General features: G+C 38.6%; 1 protein-coding gene across 1 annotated transcript in view; it reads left to right on the top strand.

Moving 5' to 3' along the window:
• The first annotated feature begins 2,915 nt into the window (after positions 1-2,915).
• The window catches only part of cplx2 (complexin 2), a 78,355-nt gene continuing 60,924 nt past the window's right edge, over positions 2,916-20,346 (top strand). The window contains exon 1 of the mRNA XM_031897844.1: positions 2,916-3,067. The gene's annotated coding sequence lies outside the window, so the exon portion shown is untranslated. The remainder of the gene's footprint in view (positions 3,068-20,346) is intronic.

Below are 20,346 nucleotides of genomic sequence, written 5' to 3' on the forward strand. Positions count from 1 at the left end.
CCCATCCGAGTAAACCCAGCACACAACCTATACTAACCAATCTATACACTCACATACATAAACTATATATATACAACCAGTAATACTAACTGTAGATATTAGTATCACAATAGCCTTGGATATTCTGCTTGTTCAAAAACTCATCCAGGCCCCTCTTAAAGGCATTAACAGAGTCTGCCATTACCACATCACTAGGAAGGGCATTCCACAGCCTCACTGCCCTCACCGTGAAAAACCACCTACGCTGCTTCAAATGGAAGCTCTGTTCCTCTAATCTATAGGGGTGACCTCTGGTGCGCTGATTGTTTTTATGGGAAAAAAGAACATCCCCCAACTGCCTATAATCCCCTCTAATGTACTTGTACAGAGTAATCATGTCCCCTCGCAAGCGCCTCTTTTCCAGAGAAAACAACCCCAACCTCGACAGTCTAACCTCATAGCTTAAATCTTCCATCCCCTTTACCAGTTTAGTTGCACGTCTCTGCACTCTCTCCAGCTCATTAATATCCTTCTTAAGGACTGGAGCCCAAAACTGCACTGCATACTCAAGGTGAGGCCTTACCAGGGACCTATAAAGCGGCAAAAATATGTTCTCATCCCTTGAGTCAATGCCCTTTTTATACAAGACAGCACTTTATTTGCTGTAGTAGCCACAGAATGACACTGCCTGGAATTAGACAACTTGTGATCTACAAAAACCCCTAGATCCTTCTCCATTAAGGATGCCCCCAACACACTACCATTCAGTAGATAGTTTGCGTTTATATTATTCCTACCAAAGTGCATAACTTTGCACTTGTCAACATTGAACCTCATTTTCCAGTTTGCTGCCCAGTTTTCCAATTTTGTCAAATCGCTCTGCAAAGCGGCAGCATCCTGCATGGAACTTATAGTTTTGCACAATTTAGTGTCATCAGCAAAAATAGAAACAGTACTCTCTATGCCCACCTCCAGGTCATTAATAAACAAGTTAAAAAGCAAAGGACCAAGGACTGACCCCTGCGGTACTCCACTAACCACACTGGCCCAATTAGAAAATGTTCCATTTACCACCACTCTTTGTACTCTATCCTTCAGCCAGTTTTCTATCCAATTACAAATATTATGTTCTAGGCCAATATTCCTCAATTTGATCATTAACCTTCTGTGCGGTACTGTATCAAACGCTTTAGCAAAATCTAAGTAGATGACATCAACTGCCATTCCAGCATCAAGGTTCCTGCTCACCTCCTCATAAAAGGCAACTAAATTAGTCTGGCAAGATCTGTTACGCATAAAACCATGCTGGCACAAACTAATAGTATTGTGAACTGCAATGTATTCAACTATCCTATCCCTTATTACCCCTTCCAGAAGCTTTCCTACTACTGATGTCAGACTAACAGGCCTATAGTTTTCAGGCTGAGAACGAGATCCCTTTTTAAATAACGGCACCACATTAGCAATCCGCCAGTCTCTCGGCACCATGCCAAACCTCAACGAATCCTGAAAAATTATGTGAAGAGGCTTGGCAATCACAGCGCTCAGCTCATTTAATACCCTGGGATGAATCCCATCCGGTCCTGGACCTTTGTTTACCTTTACATGTTGCCAATTTTAAAGCTAATGCTCACGGCTAGAGATAAACAAACTTTTTTGTTCTGTACAGTTTTGTGAAGAAATTCACAGAGAAGAGTTTCACCAGCAACTACATTTTTTGAAAATTTAGCCATGAGGTCTGTTTTACTAGAAAAAAATCTGTATGTTTCCCCCCAAAAAACTGCAGTTATTATTATCACCCACTTCCACAACCTCTTGTAGGAGCTGTCCAGGATCTGTACTTTTTTTTTTCTATGAAATACAATTGTAGCATAGCTTCTCTAACAAGAAAAATTAAACTCCTTCACTGCATTGTAATGACAGACACTAAGGACGGGGCTGACCTGCGCTCTGCAGCTTGGGCCAGATAACAGGAGGACTTGCAGTGTCCATCATTTCTTGGGGTGCAAGCACTTGTTAAATGAGCATTAAGGTGGGCACTCTTGCACTCGTGCAAGTATCAGACTGGGGCGTCCAGGGCCCACCAGGGCTGCCACCTCAGGGACCCCTCACCCCAGTCAGAACTCGCAGGTGCACATTCTCCACCCTCCAACCCCCACACTCACCGCACTGCACAGTGTGTCGGACACCATGTTCTTAGGGGGTGAGCATGGAGGACCAAAACCGCTGGCAGGGGATTGGGTCTGGGCTGACATGGCCCACTGAGTTTTTTCCCGGTGTCCCGCTGGCCCAGTCTGACTTGAATTGCCACTATTAAATGAAAGAATTTTATGGTTTTATTTTGACAAAAAAAATATGCTCCACTGATACCATTAGGTTTTTTAATTGCTACGTAAAAAGACATCCAGATCTAAACAGTAATGTTCTGTGCATTTGGTTCTCAACATCTTGTAACTGTCCTTTTAGAATGAGGGCACTCTAGGCATATGGTCCACTTATTTACACTTGCATTTTGGAGGCAGACAGAGAGAAGTGGACCATTGGCACAGTGTGCCCTCACCCTTATATGTGACTATATGCATTTCTAGACACAGATTGTGTGTCCATTGTGCTTAACCCTTATAAAAAATCAGTTTAATCTGGTGACGCTCTAGGAACTACAGTACAAATGATTCTGATTAACTCCCTAATAACCTTGCACAAGCTGTCTTGCAGCTGTACAATCCTTAATTCATCTCTTACCTTGCCTAGCAAAGGATAAGGATGCTGCCCGGCTCGACATTGTGGGGATCTGTAAGGGAATATAGAAAGAGACAGCACTGGCATAGCAGTGAGTGGAGAGCCAGCTGGAAATTCACCCAATGTATATAGGATGTGCTAGATTCGCTCCCAGGCGTGAGGCTGCTATTTATAGAAGCTTTTTTTTTTTATTGCAGAGCAGGAGTGGGAGAGCTGCAAAGTGGTAGAGAGACAGTGAAATACAGTGACAAAAAGCCAAGGGAGAAAGCCCGGAAAATATAAAACACAGAAAGAAGAAAGCAGAATTTAAGCACTGGATGAATGCTTCAGTCCTTCAGGAAAGCACAAGGTAGGTGGATTTCCTCTTTTTATTCATGATTTTCCACATGATGGCTGTTCCCTGTGGCTTCCATATAAACAGACTAGGCCCAGCAACATTTGGATGATAGTATTGCTTCATTCAGTAAGAATACATCCTCTTCCTTTATTAATAACATAATAGTATGACTCTGTGCAATAAAGAGAAGACTGCAGGTCAAGCAAGCAATCCTACCAACGAGCTGGTTCAGCACCATGCCTGAAAGAACAGCTCCTTCCCAGCTCTCGCTCAGGCACAATGCCTCATTTGCCATACAGCTTCCTCATACAATAGTACGGAAAGAATTCAAACGGCTGCCTATGATCCATGACATTGTATGTACAGGTTTGCATACTGTTGTGTTCGCCTCATCTACCTTATATACGCTTATCTGCACTAAAATCACTCCCTGACAGGCTGGCAGCATTAATATCCTTTACTAATGCAGAGAAATAGCAGTAACTGATCAATGTTGTAGTAACACTGCTGGGAGCAGCACTTTGATGGCTTAACCTTTCCCGCTAAAAGTCCTCTAACTTCACAACTTCTCAAAGCTATTTGGAGAGGCCCTGATCTCTGAGAATCACACTCTCTGCATAAAGGCTGCTCTTTCACATGTAAATACCTTGAAATTGAACAGATGTATTTTTGAAAATGTTATCCCCAGGTATTGTCACGATTATTAAACACATATCCGCTGAGTGATCTTTATAGGTCTTAGCCTTATTAAATCAAACATAGTTGATGAAATGTTCACACCTGCACATTACCGAGTTGCACTTTGGGTCACACTTAACATTTACACTTGTTTTATGAATGTTGTGTGTATGGTGGCTTATTTATTTTAGTTCTGTTTTAAGAACCAGCTCTTAGTCAGTCTGTACTAAAATCAAGCCAAATTGTTGGAAGAGCATAATAAGGCACAGTTTGCGTAGGCCTATTTACTCATAGTTACCAATCAAATGTGTTTTTTTATACAGCTGACCAGTACAAAAAACTACAATCCCCAGAATATGTGTTCAGTGGGAATTAAAAGGGCTTATTTACAAATGCAACTGCAATGCTATTCCACAGAAATATATGCAAATGTTGCATTAATGCCATTCATTAAAAGTACTTGAGTACACTAGTGATGAGCAAAATTTTTCACCAGGCAAGGATTCGCAGAGAATATCCACATTTCTCCATTGGTGGATTCACAGTAAAATTTAAAATTTTCCCAAAGGCAAATATTTTGCGGTGACAAAATGCCCATAAGCTCTGAACCAATGTTCCCTCTAAATTCTTCTTTGGTGTGTGTGCAAAAGATTTCTATTTCTCACACTTTTAAAAAACTGGTGTGTGCAGGTCATAATAAATACAAAATGATGTGTTTTCACACAAAATTCTTTGTACACCACGATTTTATGTGTGTTGGCCTCAAAATGTGTGTGCAGGTACATGAGCGCACAGCTTAAAGGGAACAGTGACTACAATGTATTTTGTGCAAAAAGAAGTCGCTGAGAATAATGACTATGGACTGTGCGGAAATGTTCTGAGCTGTGTAAAAATATAGTTGCTGAAAAAAAAACTGACTTTTTCAAATGTTTGGGCGACACCAACAGTCTCTCTATATTTACAATACTTTAGAATTCCTACTTAACAACATAAAGTTATCCAAGTAAAACTTGATATAATGTTTGATCCTTCCAGGTTGAAAATGGGAAGGTAGGGCTATGCATTTATATGGTTATAATACATCTACAGAGTATTCAATAATTGGGAAATTTTATCTTCACTTTTTATGGCCTAACAACTAGAAAGTCAAATCCAGCTGTGAAATGAGGAGCTTCAGAGGAGATATACCATGCAAATAAAAAACAGTTTAGGTATATTGCCAGGCCATACTAAGATGCTTAGACAGCTTAGAATGAACTGGTTTTACACTGGCATCTAGTTGCAAGCCACATACAAAATTTGCCATTAGGTGTAAAATGTACAGCACAAGGGGGCACAAGGCATCCACAGGGCAGGTGGCAAGTCCTTACCCCACCATTGCAGCACCTTATTGTTAGAGAAGCTCCTTTCCAATAGAATAGCAATCAATAGAAAAATATGCGATTGGCAGTACTCTTCCAACCGAAAATTAAGGGGCAAAAGAAATAATATTCTGCCACAATTGTATCACTAATTTAACAAGGGTTTCTGGTTCTCACAGTAAGAATGTAAGCTGGAGTCCACAGCTTCTACTTGCACTGACTCAAACATAGCTCCAACAAACACCTACTCTAGCCATTACAATCGCAAACAATTTTACCTCCTTCTCTAACCAATAACTACAACGCACTGAGCACCTCCTTATCTAGACAGTGGCAGGGCTCAAATCCCATTGTGCTCAATCCCGTATGTGCCACATTTTCGAATGTATAGCAAGTTCTTTTTTTCTAGAGAAATGGACTGCATGGCCATTTCACTGCTGGCAAAAAAACAAAACTTTGCCTCAAAACCATACCTGAATAAATATTTTGTTAATCTCTAATGCAGAGTGTTAAGAGACAAAACTTGGGAGTGCCAATATATTAGGCACCCCACTCTGCATTACAGCGTGAGCTATTTTTGCCTAGTGCTCCTGTTTAGAAAACAATGCACCACTCTGGGGATAACCTTACCTAGGGGCAGATTTATCAAAACACAAGTTCAAATCCCAAATGGGAAAAATTCGGATTGGAAACGAACATTTCTGAAGATCGCAAATATCACGAATATGCTTCCAAAATCGTATTAGTCACGATAATATCGTATTGGCGATCTGAAAGTCACAAAATTTTCTCACTGAACGATTGTAAACAGCGGCAAAATCAATCCAATTTTTTTTGCGCTAAAAATACAATCGGACTGATCGAACGAGCGTTCGTGGATAAGTAAATGTGCAAGTAGCATGTACAGCTTTTGTATTATATGAAAGAAATAGTGTAGTTTATACTTATAAAGATTACCTTACCATACATTATGAATTTTGATTCCTCTTTAAAATGGCAAAGTGAAAATGTAAGCAGGTCAACAACACATATCTCCCGATTATCTCAGGCACTATTACCTTGAGATCTTCGAGCAGCTGCCTGCTGAATGGCCTTCCCAAATACTTTCCCAGCCTGGGTATTGCTCATTGCACCTACTGCAATGGACATATAATGATTTATAGGTTATAGGATCCCTTATCTGGAAAAGCCCAGAATTACGGAAAGCCTGTCTCCCATAGACTCCATTTTAATCAAATAATTAAAAGTTTTAAAATTGATTTCCTTTTTCTCTGTAGTAATAAAACAGTACCTTGTAATTGACCCAACTAAGATATAAATAATCCTTGTTGGATGCAAAACAATCCTATTTTTAATTAATGTTTTATTATGATTTTCTAGTAGACTTATTGTATGGAGATCCAAATTACGGAAAGACCCCTTATCGAGAATACCCTTGGTCCCGAGCATTCTGGAAAATGGGTCCTATACCTGTACTACATTATTTGTCAGATTATTCTCTTCTACCCCTCCATCCAGTAAAAAACAAAGTTTTAATTAAGACATATGGCCATAAAACGTTGTAGCCTTTATTTAGCCAACACAGTATAAGCAGTTAATACACATATTTGTCTTTTACATTACTTTTCTACTATATCCAAGATGTGGATTCTTTCAGAGCTTGAAGTAGTGACATTTCATTATTTTATATTATTGCATTAGTGTTTTGTCTTAGGTAGAAGCCAGGCACAAGTTCAGATTTCAAGCGGTAGGGTCAGAAAAAAGAAAATATGTATTTTATCCAGATTCATTGTACAGGTACTTTGTGTTTTTCCACATTCCAAAAACCTACAGGCAAGTAATTTTATTCTTGATAAAATTGACTATAGTGTCCGGGGCACTCCTGCCCTAGGAAAGAATCAAACCTTGCCTTGGTGGAATTGCCCGGCAGGTTATCATGGGTAGAAAAATGTCACCCCTGGTAACTTTAAGAGCCAAAATTCTTTTTTTTAACCTGGAAATTTGTCTGCACTAAAGATGAGGCCTTCCTTACCCGTGTAGGAGCGCAAACAATTTAAGCATGGGGCGAAGTATCGGAAAGGCTATCTTTAGGGTGGCATGGGGCCAAAATCATGCCTGCATAGTGTGTGCAATAGGGATCTTTAAATGAGCTTCACTACGCCTGGGACTGATGTGAAGAAAATAAAACCACTGTAAATATGTCAGTGCTATATGTCAGTGCTGTATAAATAAAGGATAAAATGAATAACACCTTTTATTTATATTTGAGAGCAGCAGAACTGCCATTATTTTGTATAGTAATTCGGTCACTGTGGATGTGTGTGTGAACAGTTAATTGTACACTGGATATAGTGTTCCTTATCTTCAAAATATCCATGGTGATAAGAATAAAGGTCTTTAGCTACAATCTGTCGAATACATTTTTAATGTGGAGATAAATTATTAAACTTTCTAAAAATAACCTAATCCACATTCATTAGTATCTAAATCTTTTCCAGGTTTAAAACAGAAATCTTTTCAATGCGGAGAGTCATATTTGTACATGTTGAAAAGTTACTGAGATGGAAACTAGTGTCAGCTATGAGACAACAGTATGTTTATTGGGTGCTTCCATAGTACATTATCAATTCAGTTCATTGATTAGAGTTCATATGTTGATGCACGTAGATGCAAGAATAGCATGAAGATTTGGTTATTTTGAGGCAAAACAGCAACAAAATGGATGGATGGAGCAAAAAGAACACTTCAGAATCAGTGTATTAGGACTTGTGGGTAATGAGACATCATGGCAGCTTGACCACCACTGTAACTGTAGTGACCTAGGGCTTGTTTCATTGGCCAGTAGATATATTTGCTCATTGCTGATCTTCACGTTAGTATTGAGAGTAGTGTCTTTGGGTCAGCTGATTATTATGCTTGATGATAAGGTTCTGTAGATATCCATGTTTGACTGAGAATTGTAATAATTGTGGTATCAGGCAGCTCAGTGGTCTTTTTAGACCAGTGATCCCCAACCAGTGGCTCGGGGGCAGCATGTTGCTCCCCAACCCCTTGAATGTTGCTCTCAGTGTCCCCAAACCAGGTAGTTTTTTTTTTTTAATTCCTGACTTGGTGGCAAGTTTTGGTTGAAAAAAAACAAGATTTACTACCAAACAAAGCCCCCTGTAAGGTGATAGTGTGTATTGAGGCTGCCTAATAGCCAATCTTAGCCCTTATTTGGCACCTCCATGAACTTTATGATGCTTGTGTTGCTCTAGTCTTTTTATATTTGACTCATGAGTGAGGTTGGGGACCCCTGTTTTAGATCAATCATCCAGCATAGTTGCCTAGGTTTTGGTAAATCATACACAAGTTGTTGGGGCATGCAGCTTCCCCAGAATGGCATCACTTTTGGCACATGGAAACTCTGGACTTATGAGCTACCAGTGACAACCATGTGAAGAATAATTACCAGGTTCTTCCTTGCTTGTCTATACAATACATTTATAATAAGAGAAAGTATTTTCCCCACATCTCATGGAATGCACATAGCATTGCTCCAAAACCAATGTTAAAGGGCAAGGAAAGGCCTATTCACTGAGGTTCCCAAAATTTAAAGCAACCTAAATAGAATCACTGTTCCCTAGAAAAAAACTGCACCAGCCTGGGAAGCTTGAGTCTCAAAGCCACAGAACCTTCTTTCCTTGCTTACCTGGTTCCCCATCAGATCTCCACATGCACAGTGGTGGAAACTCCCAAAATAGTACACCATGGTGTATGTGCAATTCTAAATCTTATAGAGATACAACTGGGAAGCAAAGCAACCCTGGGTTGGTGCAGTTTTTTCCTAACAGGATTACTGGACCGAGTAACAAACCTAGTGATTCTAATCACTGGGGGGTACCTAACATTTTGGCACTGGAATTTGCCATCGTGGTAGATTCTACAATCTGGGATACATACGGCATTATCATAAATAGATGTAGCTACTCAACAACATACTATATAACCACACAGAATGTTTTTTTAATCCAAGTAATCTCCAGCTCAGCAGGCAGGTGACAAAATGCAGGAACCCCCCTCATTAATTTAAATTGCAACCACCCACACCCATGCCTGCAATTATAAGACAAGCAATTGTCACTGTAATACTGTATGTGTTAAGTCAGTGTTTTCTAGCAACAATCACCTGCTGAGCATATTCACATGTCTGTGTGAATGCATATTGGGCCACAATGAACCAGAAAGACCACTACTATATATGACATGCAATTAAAGTATTATAATATAATTAAAATATAAAGAAATATATGCCAACTTATGCACAACATTGCATCATAATCAAAAATCAGTGGGTAGCCCTGAATTAATGGTGAGCTAAATCTCCAATACAAGTTGCCCATACCATTCTGCAGCTCTACAAATGAGATATAGTGCTGTTCAGATGTTTGGTCATACAAGGAAGAAATAAAAAATGGAACAGAGAATAGGGATTTAACAGCTGAACTATCCTGAGATACATATTTCAAAAACATTTGTCTCCTGCTGGATCAATATTTTCTAAGAATAATTTTCAGGGATTGTTTAATATTTACATTAAAGTCTATCATCAACCCTCTGAGTGCCATGAATTATGGAATCTACAATTTGTGGATAAAAGGGACTTACAGCTGTAGATATTGCAGTTTGATAACCCTATAAAAAGTTTATGGATTATCGAATTTACCAGTTTGTGGAAAAAAAGGCTTAAGATGTAAATACAACAGTTTGATATCCCTATCCAAAGTTTGATCATTGGCTGGTACCAAAAGAGTTTCACCTTGAAAAATAGTGGTAGCTAGACTAACATCATTATTTAGTTATATAGCGCTAGCAAGTTATAGAGCACCTATAATAATTTATAACAAACAGGGGTCTTAGAGAGCTCTTAGCGGTGGGGCTAAGAGATTGCAGACTAGGGAAAGGCAGAAGAGGTACCTGCCTAGCACCCCACCACAACTACGTCCTAGGCAGATGCCTCTAGTTCCCTAACTAGTACCCCCAGTTCCAGGCCTGAATGTAATACAGGAATGGAATCCATTATCCAAAAAGCTCCAAATTACAGGAAGACCATTTCCAAAGGTGTTTATTTTGATCAAATAATTAAATAATTCACATTTTTCTCTGTAGCAATAAAACTGTACCTTGTACTTGATCCCAACTAAGATATTATTAATCTTTGCTGAAGGCAAAACAATCCTATAGTCCTGTTGTAATTGGGTTTAATTAATGTTTAAATGATTTTTAGTAGACTTAAGGTAAGGTGATCCAAATTTCAGAAAGATCCATTATCCATTAAAACCTCAGGTCCTGAGCATTCTGGATAACAGGTCCCATACCTGCACCAAGCAACTATTCATTATAAATACATGTTCATGCACATGAAAGGTATTATAAGAAATAAAGTTCTGACTGGATAAGAGCTGACTACTGCAATCATTGATTGATGCTTTATGAAGTCTTAACCAGTATTGTACATATGTTTAGATTTTCTACAAAATCAAGTTTTAAGGTCCCTTTCCCTGTAGAGTTTAAAATCTAAGTCAAATAAAGAGAATAGCAAAGGACAAACACACTAATTTCAATAGCAATTACAAATAAATGTCAAATTATTGAAAATGTATTATGTTAGAGAGTTGCTAAGAATGACACCTGGCAATACGGTCAATGCTGCTTTTGCATGATGAATGCAGATATTTGCATTTCATTTCTCTGTCTCTGCTCAATACTTGCAAATATTTGCCCCATCAGAAAATATGTCATTCTGTCATCCAAATCAGCTATTTCATTTTCCTTATGCCTATTATATCACTTGTCTTTCTCTAAGGCTATTCCCACAGCGTCCAATAAATAGGCTCTGTGTTTCTGAGGTTAAAAAAAAAGAACTTGTGAATGGAAGTTTGTTCCCTGTTGCTAAGGTTTATGGCAGTAATTCTGCAGGAATAAAAGGTAGATAATATTTTTATCAATGTAAATGTGATTTCCTGTATTATAATAGCAGATCTCATTGTAACACATAATAAAAAAAAGAGAAAATAGTAAGAGGGAACAGTCAGTATTATTATTATTATTATTATTATTATTAATAACGTAAATTATAAAGCGCCCACATATTATGTAGCACTGTACAATAAATGGGTTTATATACTGAATATACAGAATCACATACAAAGTAACAAATAACCGATACAAGAGGTGGAGAGAGGGCCCTACACAAAAGAGCTTACAAGATCATGAAAACAAATGTAATATAAGAAATATGAAAAAAAACATTTTCTCTGTTATCTCCCCTACCAGAAATCTGCCTCTACATGCATGCTATGTATTAAATTGTTGATGAAAGGCAGTGGCGTAACTATGGAGGAAGCAAAGGGCCCGGAGGACAGGACAGCTTGCGTCCTCTATGCCGCTATAAAAGACATCTAGCTACAAAATAATCTAGGCTACAAAAGCAAAGACCAATCAAGTATTAGAACAAAAATAGGCATATAAAAGAAAAAATAAGCCTGACATAAAGCCTGCATGTAAACAGAAAGATTACTGAAAGGAGGAAAGTAGAGAAAGTAAAGATCACCAAGAAGAGCATCACAAACATATATGATTATTGCCATATAAAACAGACTACTGGACACACAAATAAAGAACTGCTATCCACTATTCCACAAACCTTAACGGCCCCTATTGACCTAGCTAACCCTTCTTCTCCTGTCAGCGAGGCAAAATACCAGCAACAAAATTTACAAATGTCACCTCAGAAAAGACTCCTCCAGAGGTCCTGGGCATCCTTCACTTTTCAAAATTAGGTGCCCAGAGAGCACTTAGACTCACATTCTCTGGATAGCATCGGCGGAGGCAGACTCCTGAAGTCTTTTTTTTATTATTGAGGTCCTTGCTCTCTTCTTTTATTGCTCTCTTAAGCCCATAGATTCTATCTGCAAGAATCAACACTGTTATATGACTTGCCACCTCTCATGAAACAACTGCTCTGAAACATATACTTCAGTCTAGAAACTGTAAATGTTTCTCTATTTCAGGTTTCAAAAGTAAACAAGTATAGCAAAAAAGAAGATTCTGAACTAGAGGAAGGAGGCAGAGGTATATATTAGCCTGGAAACATTGGCAATAACAAAAAGGTGGTGTAATGAGATACACGAGAAAACTATGGAAGTACTAGAGAGATGCTTTGTCCAGATATCTGTTATGTTAGAAAGAGCATGGAAAGATTGAGAAAGTAAATGTATTGTTAGAGGTTGTATATGGATGGTAAGAGATGGGTAAACTTTCTCACTTACCTTACCAACCCTTAAGTGGAAAATTTGTTTTCTGGCTGATGTATTGGGTGCCTCAAAGCTAAACATAAATAGGTCTAGACAGAAAGATATGTTATAAAATTCTTAATATCAATAAAAATGACCACGGTGACCAGATGACATTTAGAATTTTAGACTATAGAGAAACAAAATAAAGAGGCAAAATAAAACAATGGAAAGATGATAACTAGCTGTAAATCCATGTAAATGTGACATAAGCAATGTTGCTCAGCTTTACTTTGCTAAACTTTGCTAGAGTAAAAACCCCAACATACTCCAACATATTAGCAAGGGTTCAAGCATGATGGAAGCTTTAGGCAAGCAACATCAATCCAGTGTTTCTTAAGCTCTCTAGGGCAAGATACCCAATGAATGCAAGATAGTCCTCCAGTTAGAATAACATACGGTTATAGCTGAAAAAACCCTCCCTAAAACTACCATCTGCACCTACTAGCTCTCCAAATTAGGGTAACAACATAACACCAGTATTCTTGTAAGAAAACTTCTGAACAGGGGGTACACTACTGTTTAGGCATTCTGTGCTAGAGGTGATGTGTTTCATGTCTTGAGCAACAATTACATAAGAAAAAACAAGGAGCATGCATGCATTCACTGGGCTACTGGCCATGGAGAGCAGGAGACAGGTCACAAATCATGTTTGTCAGTGGTTCCATATTTGTCATTAGACAGAAGAAAAGTACAGGGCTGTCAGAATTCTATGTAATGCGAAGAGGCAGACCTCAACAATGAACCATTCATTAAAAAACACTTAAGATTCATGGGGCACAATCACACAAATCTTTGCAATAGCAAGGAGAGCACACTGTAATCACATGTCCAAATATCATTTTCTGGTAACTTTAGCACTTTGGAGATCTGCAGCTCATTATTAAAAGTTCTAACTTGTTACAGTTAATTTACTGAATACTGTTTATTGAGCAGCTTATTTTGGCAGTGCTGTACAAGTGTATCTAATTCCCAAGGTAAAAATCTGCAGTTACTTATCTAAGTGAAGGATAGAACCCATGCACAGATTTACTGAATATTTCATAGTGGATTTTATATATATATATAGGCAGGAGTGACAGCACACACAGGATTTCCACAAAGGAGTCGCAGGTTCAAAAATAGAATAAATTAGAGGTTTATTATGACCAACGTTTCAGCTCCACACAGGAGCTTTTGTCAGGCAGCATTAGCAGAAAAAATAAAGGATTTACATAAAGTATTATCTCATGGTTTTTTATTCGTCCAACGTTTCAGTTCCAAACTGGAACTGAAACGTCAGATGAATAAAAAACCATGAGATAATACTTTATGTAAATCCTTTATTTTCTCTGCTAATGCTGCTCTAAAAAGCCCCTTGAGTGCTGGCCTTAATTGCATTTGTATATATATATATATATATATATACTGTATATATCCAAAAATGAAAGGTACCGCACTCACAGGACTTAAGAAAAACAAAATTTATTTTACTTACAGAATTGTATCTAACGTTTCGGCTGCTGCTGCAGCCTTTCTCAAAGACTTTGAGAAAGGCTTTGAGAAAGGCTGCAGCAGCAGCCGAAACGTTAGATACAATTCTGTAAGTAAAATAAATTTTGTTTTTCTTAAGTCCTGTGAGTGCGGTACCTTTCATTTTTGGATATATCTTGCTTATTTCGGACTGCACCCAGGCAATTATGATTGCTTTTTCGTGAGTGCCTGTTACATCACTGAAGATTTTATATATATATATATATATATGTATTAGGCACTTGTACACAGGGTCATCCAATCAGTAATTTAAATAAGTGCTCCATAAAAAGCTTCATGACTTCAGAAACTGTTATTTAAAGGAGAAGGAAAGGCTAGTAAGGAGTTAATCTCAAGCTACAAGCATACTTTCAGTTGTCTCAATAGTGCCCTTAAGTCTCCCCATATTTCACCTGTTCAGAAGATCTGAAGCCAAACAGGAAGAAAAAACTCTGAGCTGTGTAAAGAAAGTTCCCATAATGCCTCACTCCTGCACAGACATGCAGACCAAGTGAACATTCTCTGTTAATAAGACTATGAGTCAGCTTCCTGCTGATTGGCTCAGATCATATATTCCTAAGGGGGGGGAATGAGTTCTTAGCATTCTTGAGGGAGGGGGGATCAGGAAAGAGCAGAGAACAGAAAGCTGCGTGTCTCTGGCACAGGAATTACAGACACAAAAAATCTTTTTTCAGAGAAGTCAGTGCAGCGTTTCTGTGAGTGCTTATGGCTGTATTTACATAGACCTTTCTCATAAAGCTTACTTAGATTTTACCTTTCTTTCTCCTTTAATGAGTGCTAGTAATATGTGTGAGATCATAAATAGGTGCCCATATATATCAACTGAGTGTCAGCTTTAGTTCTAAAATTTTTGACTGGCTTCACAAACCTCTCATATATTCTCAGCTGACTGAGATTGGGGTGTAGAGTGCAGGATTACCCACTAGGTGCCTTGGCATTTGCCTAGGACCTGCTTAATTTTACAGTTTATCTGGCTGATGGAAACTGTAAAAAACAAGATCCAAATTCTAGTGCAAATGTGATGCAATTAGGTCACGGAACCATAACCATACTAGGCGACCAGCTGGCTTCCACTTTTATACCAAATGTGCAGTGCATGTGTGCATTGGCTTGGCATCATCATTGTACCAACTTTGTCATACACACACATGACATAGGGGAGGGGCGGGCCTTCTGGGCAAATAAAAAGCATGGGCAAGCCAGATCAATGGGGAGAATGTGCAAACATAGCATTTGAAGCCGCGTCACAAGACTCCTTATGCCCAAGCACAGCATGAAACAAGTTTTAACGCACACAATTTTCTCTTTATTGCAAAACAATGGTAATAATTTACCACAACAGACACCAGTGATCTGTCAAATAAGATTTATCTATGTGTAGGATAGAACTTATCTATCATATGTTTAGTCTACCATTTTTCAGGAGGACTCCCACTACCCTCTGAAAAAAGGTACAGTGAACATAAAAATCACTACTCTGGCTAGGGCCCAATTTTACCTTAATTCAGCGCTGGGGGTGTGTTGTATCCTTTGGGCAGGTGTAACACTACAGCTGTAGAACTCTCAGCATCATTATACCAGCCCAGCTATTAGCGGAGTTTAATAAACTGTAGTGCTTGGCAGACCAGCATCAGATGTTGGTGGCTAGAATTAGTCTTCCAAACAAACTGACTAAATGTGTTCATAAGATTAGTTTTTCTAGTTTTATTTGCTTTATGTTTGTATAAATTATTTTTATTGCAGTATTTCTTGGCACCGTCCTACAGCACCTCTATTGATACTGTTCCAGTACACTGAATATATAGCCAATATTATACAAATGAACATAAATTAGTAAATTTCCATACCTAGAGTGCAGTACCCTAGAGAGACAAGAAAATCCGCAATCTGTCACCAATCTAAACACTAATTAACAGACCATCTTGCATTGATTGAGAACTAGCAAATGCTCCCAATTATAATCTGTTTCCGAACTTCTGATGAGTTTTTGTGTGTGTGTATAAATCTCTTTAAAATACCTCTGCAACAATGCAGAAATCATCTTGGGAACAGAGACAGCTCACTGTTTATTCATATTACTTTTTTGGATGTCTCTAGTTGTTTACACCCCATAGGATGCAAAAGAACATGAAGCAGACTCTCTGCGTAGGGAGGCCTCCGTGTGTGGGAGAGAAGGGTATATTATGAATTGCCAAACAACATATTTTTCTACTTAATGGGTTATTGCTAATACATGGCATCTGCCCACTCACAACAAACTTAGAGGTTTTTTTCTAATTTGGAATATGAATTTCATATATTTTGCAAGCACAGAATTCCAGTGGTCCAGATAGACGACTAACAACAGTTCTGGCTAAAAAAAAGAGGTTCTGCAGCAGTTACCCTATTTGTGATTATATTATCTGAGCATGCACACCAAATGTTATTCTTTCTATACTCCAAAACCGCATTGTAATTTAACTAATTGTTGGGAGCATTTTTGAGAAATAACTTACACAGTATAACTATTAAGTATTACAGTTCTTCACACACAGAAATTAGTCTTTTTCCCCAATCCCATTAATAAACAAGCAGCAACAAGCAGCCTTTGACCGTACATGTCTCCTTCATGTTAGAGTATTAAAAATAAATTGCTAATTCTGACCAAGCACAGTGTATAATATAGGCTCCTGTCATGCCTCTGTCTTTGGCTAATAATTAGTTAAAATAATGAAATCCTTGCAAGGTTCACAAAATGAACAATGTTAAAAGATTCTGTTAATTTTGATTAGTGTGTGGGAGTGAAAAAAATCTTTAATCAAGAGAACAAAGCCAGTATTTAATGTACTGTTTTTATTCATTAGCAGTTTTACAGTCTGCAGCTATATCCAATTTAACCTCATCTGTTTTAACCAGCAGATGAACCAATGATGACAATATTGTTTAAATGAAGAGTGTACTGGTTCGGTAAATGCAGTTCATTAATAGCCAGAGAGTCACCAGATGGACATCCCTGACTTTAGCCAAGTATTGCTCATGTAACCTATGGCAAACAGTTACCTTTCAGCATTTAGTTTTACTGTTATTCTGCCCTTGGAATAATAAAAGTAATTATTGTTCTGAGTTGCTAAACTAGAGTTACTAGTAACTAGCCATTGCCAGTTGCATCATAATCTACCCCCTCACTAATAATAATCCATGGTCAAATATTTCTTTGATGAAGAAGGTTTACTTCATCCTCACGGTAGCAAACTTTTCTTTGGGCGGAGAGTGAATTTTGCATTCTACAACTGCAAATCAAGAAGCACAGAAAAACTGTTTCCCATTAGTGGCATCACAGTAGAGACAGCAGAATGCATGGTCATGGGGGGTGCAGGGAAGAAGGTATTAGTTGTGCAACTTGTTCCCATACTGTGAGGTTGGTTCCCTAAGGACATTCAAAAGAATGGGTATGGGGACAAAGCCTGAGAGACAGTTGGGGTGATTGTTTATTTACAGTCTTGGATACTACCTTAAAGCTGCAGTGAAATGAGGGATAAAATGACATTTTTATACACTTGGGGGCACATTTATCAAAGTACGATTGCTTCCGAATACAAAAAAATCATATTTTTTTCAAGTTTTCGTACTGTGTGTGTTTTCTGCATTTTTTTCCCGTTAATTTGTGCAACTTTTTCATACTTTGCAACAAATTTTATGAGACAAAATCGTATTTGTCGCAACGAATATGAAAGTTTCGGATTCATTAAAGCTTCGTTATCGTGACTTTCCTTGGGCCAGGTTGGAGCTGCAGAGTGCCATTGAGCCCTATGGGAGACTTTCCTTGGGCCAGGTTGGAGCTGCAGAGTGCCATTGAGTCCTATGGGAGACTTTCCTTGGGCTGGGTTGGAGCTGCAGAGTGCCATTGAGTCCTATGGGAGACTTTCCTTGGGCCAGGTTGGAGCTGCAGAGTGCCATTGAGCCCTATGGGAGACTTTCCTTTGGCCAGGTTGGAGCTGCAGAGTGCCATTGAGCCCTATGGGAGACTTTCCTTGGGCCAGGTTGGAGCTGCAGAGTGCCATTGAGCCCTATGGGAGACTTTCCTTGGGCCGGGTTGGAGCTGCAGAGTGCCATTGAGCCCTATGGGAGACTTTCCTTGGGCCGGGTTGGAGCTGCAGAGTGTCATTGAGTCCTGTGGGAGGCTTCCAAAATCATGCACAGAAGGATCAAAGTCAGAAAGGTTTTCCCGCCGTTTACATTCGTTCGGATATGAAAATTTCGTGACTTTTGGATCGCCAATACGATATTATCGCGACTATTATGATTTTTTTCTAAAGCATTTTTGTGACATTTCCGATCATCAGAAATTATCGTATCTAATCCGAATTTTACCCATTTTAGGATTCGAACTCTCCCCCTTGGGGTGCCAAAAAGTTAGATACTGAGTTGTAGTCAAGAACATTTGGGTGAAGCCATACTAATATGAAAGGTTTTAAATCAGGATTTTTAAAGAACTTTATATGCAGTGCTGCAGATTAACGTATATACTATTTATACATTCTAAAACAAGCGTGGGGATGATGTACAGAGTAAGATTATTTACTGTATATCACCTTTCTCAGCCGTTTTTGTGTGGAACTACATGACAGCAGGTTTTTTACTGAATGCCTCTGAGGCACCACCTAATAATCTTCTATAATAAATCTCTTTGTGAAAATTCAGCAAAATCAATATTACATACACTAGTCTAATCTCTGTAATACATTAGAAAAGTTATTAGGCATGGTATGCAAAGGTTGCTTTGAATCCTATGTAGCCATGTTATTGCATGAACTGTAGGTTTTTCCTATTTTCCTTTAATTATACCCTAATTTGTTCGCTGTTTCAGACATTGGTACTTACTGTGTTCATATATAATAAAAGGCACTAACTTTGCCCAGGTGCAATAACCAATAGCAAACAATAAAATGTTAACAGGTGACCAGTACGCACTAACTGCTGATTAGTTGCTAAACATTACTACCCATGAGCAATATTAGTAGGGCTTATTTACCAACAGGAAGTCAGAGTGCAAAGTTCAAAGAGCAGGTGCAATCTGCCATTTCTTTGCACTTTGTAACCACCCTTCCTCCTTTGACAAATTTCTGCAAATCTCTGCACTCCATTTCAGGGCAGAGAGATCCGCAGCTACACCATGAATAATAAATTCATGATAAAATTGAGGGCTATTGGCCTGAAACTAGTGATGGGCCAAATGTTTCGGCAGGCATTGATTTGTGGTGAATTTCCGCGTTTCGCCATTGACAGATTGTTTCGCGAAATGGATTAAAAAATTTTCTGCGAAAAATTCTCTGGGCGTCCAAAAATTCTCGCCCGCATCAAAAGAATAGTGGCGGGCGTCAAAAGGATAGCCGTGCGACAAAAGAATAGCCGCGGGCGACAAATGAATAACCGTGCAATGAAAGTATAGCTGCGCGACAAAAGAATAGCCACAGGCGACAATTTTTTTCAACATTTCGCAAATTTTTGCCGTTTCGCGGATCTTTTGAAAGATTCGGCCCTATACTAAAATAATTCACAGTGTCTATTATTACATAACTCCAAATAACCCTTGGCAAGAAAGTCAGGAAACAATAATGGGGCTCTTTTTGAAAGCCATGTTTGTTTATCTATGTCATATTCTTTTCCAGAATTAGTGTACTGGAGCTTGCAAAATAGCATGCGCCACAATTTGCCACTGAGTTGCAATTTCAGATGCAGTTCTAGTTTTCCTTAGGTCTCACTTCTGGTGTGCAGTATCATTAACAGTGTTTGTGCAATTTACTAACTGCAAATCAGATGTGTGTGTGTAGGCACAACAAGCAAAGGGAAACCTGGGAATTACACCTACTTCTAGGTAGAGGTTAACTACATTGATCACTTGCATCCTGGGCCCAATAATTTGCACCTTGAGTGCAAGCAGGCTGGACAGGCTAGTAGTGCATTGATAAAGCATGTATAGGCAAGTACCCTTGTGAGTGGTGTTCAAGCAGGTGCTAAATTAACTTTAATTCCGTAGATGAGTGCTACTTAACCCAGTAGATATGAGATGCTAAAACCTGATTTTTGCTATTAAATAATGCCCACCTAGCATACAAACAGTTTTAAAAGCATGTTGTGTGGTGTTGCTGTGGTGACTAAACCTATAGGAACTGTAACAGATAGACAGATAGATAGAAAGATGATAGATAGATAGATAGATAGATAGATAGATAGATAGATGATAGCTCACTGTATAATAATGCTACAGATCGGTCACTGTATAATTATACCACACATATATATAAAGCATTTTCAATACTGAATAAAATCCTACACTAAACACGAATGAGATATTTAGTCATACCACACACGCACACAAACACTCATGAGATTTCCTCAAAGGAGT

The sequence above is a fragment of the Xenopus tropicalis genome, chromosome 3 (genome assembly GCF_000004195.4).
Source record: "Xenopus tropicalis strain Nigerian chromosome 3, UCB_Xtro_10.0, whole genome shotgun sequence".
In the NCBI taxonomy this organism is placed as follows: Eukaryota; Metazoa; Chordata; class Amphibia; order Anura; family Pipidae; genus Xenopus; species Xenopus tropicalis.